Genomic DNA, 5,877 nt, shown 5'->3' with positions numbered 1-5,877 from the left:
ATCAAACACCAGACCCACGATCTCAATGCAGAGAGCATCCTTGGGAGGCAGGTCTTATAATTATTTCCATTTTACAAATAGGGAAACTGAGGTTGACAGGTTAGGTGGCATATCTCAGGTGACAGTAAATGAGTAGGAGATGTGGGGCTCAGAATTCTGAGAGTTTTATAAAATCATGAAAGATAATCAAAACACAGATTGAGGGAACTCAGAGAACCCCTGACTGGGTAAATTCCAGAAAGCATATGCATGCACACACACACACACACACACACACACACACACACACACACACAGGTAAATCCTAGTCAACCTGCTGAGAATCAAAGGAAAAGAGAAAAACCATAATGGCATTCAGAGGGAAAAGACCATTAAACAACATCACACGTGAAAGCTTCCCAACTGTGGGTGTGATGACTAGACGCCTCTCCGTCAGCACTGGCTTGTTTCTCCTTCTCCCTGCATCACCGTCTGGCAGATGCTGGACACAAGCAGGACATTACACGGGAGAAATGTTCTGGCCAGTGCAGGCCATGCAGGAAGGCAACAGCAAGGAGACAGGGGCGGGTATGGGTGGTGCCAGGTGAGAGTCGGGAGAGGGAGAGTGTTCTTTTCAGCCCTGTTGATGGTAGCGGGTCTCATGGTGCAGGAGTGTGTCGGGGTTATTTTAATCAAGCCCCTGTCAAGGTTGATGCTGACACACAGTCTGAGGCCCCTGCCCTGTGTTACCCTGCCTTCTGCTGACGTCCATCCCTTGAACGGACAAATGGGAAGCTGCTGTGCTCACTTTGGCAAAGTGTTGGGGAGGCACAGCTGGTCCAGTTCCAGCCTTTCATTGGAGGTTCCGTTCAGTGGCCTGTGCAGCTCCCAGCCCAGCAGAGCTGAGCTCTGCCTCCTCCTCAGAACCCCCTGTGAGCCCTGCCCAAGGACCTGGGCAGCATTTCAGGGCTCCTCCTGCAACTTGTCCACGATGAACTCACCTGCTTCAAAGGCGAGGATCACCGTGTGAGGTGGGTGCTCATCTGGTCATCATCAACGGCCAAGCAGAGCAGGTGGGATGGGCGAGGGGCACTGTCTCTCCCCTCAAGTCATTGCAAGCTCCTGTCCTTGTCCCCTGTAGAATCTGGTGCAAATCCTTCATTCTGCCCTCTTAATACACATCAACTATCTTGGCAGGTAGAGTTGGGCAGCATTCATTTGTGTCCAGCTTCTGAGCAATTTTTCCTGCTGGCCCCTCTACCTGGAATGCCCCTGCCTCCTTTTATCTACAGGGACAGCTCCTCCATCAGATCAATTTCACATCAGATCAAACATTGCCCTCAATATCCTTCCCCCTGCCTCTTCCTGAATGCTGGACTGTGCTGCCAGATCATGGGTCCATCTGCCCACACATGAGGGACCCCAAGGCAACGGGCGGATCTGACTTACCTTTGAGTCCATGGTGCCTGGAGCCACATTGGACACACAGCAGGACCCAATATTTGTCAGTGGATCCGATTGATTGCCAGAACCATTTCTATGGGGTAGTGCCCAAATTCCTTGCCCTGTCAATCACGCCCTTGAATAATATTCCTCACTGCCTCCTATCCAGTGCTCAACTAGGAACTCTACTGGGCTCTTTTCCCTCACTGAAATCCTGGAAGCACCTGCCATCGCCATCTGCATTTTACCAACGAGGAGCCTGAGGATCGTAAGTGTCCACAACTTGCCGACCACATTGTCCACAGCAGTGGTGGAAATGGAGGTCTATCCAGAGCTTTTGGCCAGTGTGTTCAACTGCTACATTGGACCACATCCCTGCCCATGGGGTCCTCTAGGTCTTAGACCCTTTCGCGGGCTGCATCCACCACATGCTCACCTCTGGCTGTAGTATTAATTGACCTAATCTGCCTTCTCCCCATGCAGAAATTCCTAAGTTCAGCGGAAGATGTGTCCTGGACTGGCCTTTGGAAACAGTACCCAAAGGGCATCTATCAGTGGAGAGGTGGCTCAGCCCCACTTTCATGTGAGTGTTTCTGTTGGAATACCTGAGCCCTAGCTAGTCTGTCTCATTGGATCTTGGAGACATCTTCCCCTAGATTCTTGACTGCCTCAAGGTTCTAATTTTGGCCTGAACAAACAGCCTGTCATGTTTCCTGTTGTCATGCTTAGTTGCAGGTGTGTGTAAACCACAATTCAACAACATCAAACAAGAAGTTCTTTATTGTAGGAACTCACATTCCTTTAATACACTAAAGAGAACCTTGCCCTTTAAGGAGTGGAAGAGGACGTGTGATGTGCAAGCGTATTAAGCTGCAGAGCTCATCTGGGTGTATCTGGAGTCTCTTGAGTCCTACAGAACATGTTTGCAGGATCACTGCCTGGAGGATGCAGTCCTAAGCCCTCTGCATATAAGTCAACAATCTCACGCTCTGGTCACCATCTGTCTTTGAACTTTCCTTCATGTCCACAGCTTTACCAGAACTTCACCCTAAGCTTCTTGGGCCATCTTGAGCACATCTGCTTTCCTTCATCCCCTCTGCTTCTCCCTCAGGTCTCAGGAAAATGGCTCTATATCCTGTGTTTAGTCTTCCTCTCATCGACCCATGCTCTAGTCAAGCCCACGTTGCCATCTTTAAAAATATGTCCGATATGGCTTTAGAAATCACCCAGCTTCTCAATGACACACAGACAAGTCCAGACTCTTTCAGATGGCACCTTTCAATGCCCATGCAGCGGGTACCATTGATCTTCACGTTCTCGTCTCCTACACTCCCAAGTGCTCCCTCCACCTCCTTGCCACAGCTATGTGCCAGATGACTCGTCTTTTTGGACCGTGTCTTGCAGCTTATCTTCCTGCTTTTGCTCCTGCTGTCTCACCTGTCTCGAACACATTTTATTGGTTTGGTGAACTGCAATATGTGCGTCGAGCCCAAGATGCTGTGCCTGCCAGAGGAATCCATCCTATGCCCAGCCCGAGTTAACCTGACTCCCTTAATATCCCAGCCACGCACTCTGTGGAGGTTTGTGGTTGTGTTTATTAAGATCTTCCTTTGTCTAAACACATTTTATCCACCAGATGAGCTGCTGCTTTAGGGCAGAGAAGGTGTCCTACACATCTACGTGTCTCCAGTACCCCTGCAAGGCTTGAACATGACAGGTGCACAACAAACTCTTTTGGAATGAATGGAGGAGTGTTGTAAACATTTTAAGAAGTGTTTAGGAAAGAGGGCATGGGATCGTTTGACAGACTTAGCCCCTATTATACGCCAGACACTCAAATGTCCTCAAACTGAATCTCAGAGATCCAGAGATGTGAAGTCACTTGTCCTCTTGGGCCTCATTTATTTCATTTATGAGGCAAGAAGTTGCACCAGCAGATTGTCCTAGGACAGTGGTGCTCAAAAGGAGGTGATTTTCCTCACTAGAAATACTTGGCATGGTCTGGAATATTTTTGGCCGTCACAACAGAGAATGGGTATTCCTGGCATCTAGTGGGGAGACACCAGGAACGCTGCTCAATGTCCCACTATGCACAGGACAGCCCCTCACAACAAATAAGGATATGGTGCCAAATGTCAATAGCCCCCTAGTGTAGAAACCCTGCTGTAAGATATGGCTAAGATTTTTTATTTCTTGGGATTTCTCCATATCCCCAAGACTGGCCCCTCAGCTGTGACCTGATCCTCTTCTGGGACCTTGTCAGCAACAACCCCAGCTGAGCCTGGATGAGAGTGCCTTGCTCCAGCACTGTGGTTAAGGGACGTGGCTGACGTTGGTGTGTTTTCACAGCAGCTGGCCTCATGCTGAATCTTATTGCCAGGATTGTATCTACATGAGGAAGGCTGGCTCCTGGTCCTCTGCTGTGTGCTGTGTATATTGGTGCTGTAGTTGGATCTGTGAGAAGCCACGGGTCTGCTGAGCCTGCTCCCTTTCCTCTGTCTCCAGGCTCAGGAGAGATTGTCTTGATGTGTGACCCCATAACAATGCCCTGACTTCTCTGCAGAAAGGACGTCTCCTGCAGGCCCCAGTCCTCGTGGGAGCATCTTCCTCCTCTCTTGCCTCTGCTTCTCAGTTCTGCAGAGGAACATGTAAAGTGACACCACGATGAAACAATGTGCAAAATATATCATGTAGGACTTTCTAAGACCAGTAATTCAGTTTTTCAAAAGAAGAAGAAATGACATGAATAATGGAGAATGTAGGATTGTTGGGAAATAAAAGTCTAAAGACATAACTAAATTAACATGTGTACTCTGTTTGGATTCTGATTTGAAAAAGTCATTTTTGAGGAAATCACAATATTTGACTATCTGAGGAAATATTAAGGCATTTAAATTTGTTTGTTAGATGTGCTAGAGGCATGATGGGTATAGCTATATCTATAGATACCTATAAGTATACAGATATAGCATTATATGTTAGCAATACATTTCAAGTAATAATGTGTAAAGTTATGTACTTTGTGGGATTTTCTTTAAAATAATAAACCAAATAAGTGCTAAGTTTGTATATAAGAAACTCAATTGGTCAAATTTTTTTTTTTTAATTTTTTCTCCCCAAAGCCCCCCAGTACATAGTTATATATTCTTCATTGTGGGTCCTTCTAGTTGTGGCATGCGGGACGCCGCCCCAGCGTGGCTCGATGAGCAGCGCCATGTCCGTGTCCAGGACTCAAACCAACGAAACACTGGGCCGCCTGCAGCAGAGCACGCGAACCCAACCACTCGGCCACGGGGCCAGCCCCTCAATTGGTCAAATTTTTATAAGTATTGGAGCTGAGACATAAGAATTCATTACATATTTCTTCTACTTTGTGTGTAGAGGAGCATTCTACAATAAAAACTTAAATTAGGGGCTGGCCCTGTGGCCGAGTGGTTAAGTTCGTGTGCTTCCGCAGCAGGCGGCCGTTTTGTTGGTTCGAATCCTGGGCGCGGACATGGCGCTGCTCATCAAACCATGCTGAGGCAGTGTTCCACATGCCACAACTAGAAGGGCCCACAATGAAGAATATACAACTATGTACCAGGGGGCTTTGGGGAGAAAAAGGAAAAAGTAAACTAAAATCTTTAAAAAAAACAAAAAACGTAAATTAATCAGGAATTCATTATAACTCATATAAAGATAGACATGATTTAAAAAGAAACTCAGCAAACTTGTAGAAAAAGGGACGTACCTTCACCAAAAAGAGGTATCTACACAGAATCCTACTGAACACTGTGGTGTTGAGAACATTCCATTTTAGCTCAGGAACAACATGTGGGTTTCCACCGTTGTGACTTCTCTTCAACATTATACTGGGGTTCTAGAAGACACAGCAAAAGAAAAGAAAACAAAAACCCACCAAAGAAACAAAAGTATTAAAATTTGGAAAGGAAGATACAAAACCATCATTTTTTACAGGTGACAATATTGTGTTCACAGAGACACTAAAGCTTCTACGCACACCTTTAGAGTTTATATGTGTCTACCAAGTTTTCTGCATTTGCCGTCAGTATAGAGATTAATCATAGTTTTATAAACCAAGAGCAAACTGATAGACAAAGAAGTATTTAGAAAAGATCACATTTACTGCTGCACAAAAACATTTAGTGACTTTAATAACTGCAGATGTTTCAGTGTCTTACAGTGAAGGATTGAAAAGCTATGTGTGAAGATATATAAGTGTGGACTAGGTTGCAGGCACTATCTTCCTCTTCTCACATCCTCACACTTGTCTGGATTCAGTTATTCATCATCTGCCTTCTCCCCTCCGTGGTCATATGCACGAGAACAGGTGTCACGTCTGCCCTGGTCACTGGCGCGTCCCCAGTGAGGGGCTCAGGGGCAGGTCCAGATGCCTGGTACACATCTGTGGCATGCACGGCAGCTGGGGCCTGACTTCGTCTGAGCTGGAGG

The 5,877-nt window shown here is 46.6% G+C and overlaps 1 long non-coding RNA gene across 1 annotated transcript; it reads left to right on the top strand.

The window, feature by feature from the left end:
* The first annotated feature begins 274 nt into the window (after positions 1-274).
* Positions 275-4,472, top strand: LOC123289409 (uncharacterized). The gene is made up of 3 exons (XR_011506386.1): positions 275-1,690; positions 1,906-2,005; positions 3,928-4,472. It is a non-coding gene; the product is annotated as an uncharacterized lncRNA (long non-coding RNA).
* Positions 4,473-5,877: the final 1,405 nt, after the last annotated feature.

Source organism: Equus asinus, chromosome 10, assembly GCF_041296235.1.
Source record: "Equus asinus isolate D_3611 breed Donkey chromosome 10, EquAss-T2T_v2, whole genome shotgun sequence".
Lineage (NCBI taxonomy): Eukaryota > Metazoa > Chordata > Mammalia > Perissodactyla > Equidae > Equus > Equus asinus.
This window is presented reverse-complemented; position numbering and strand designations above follow the sequence as displayed.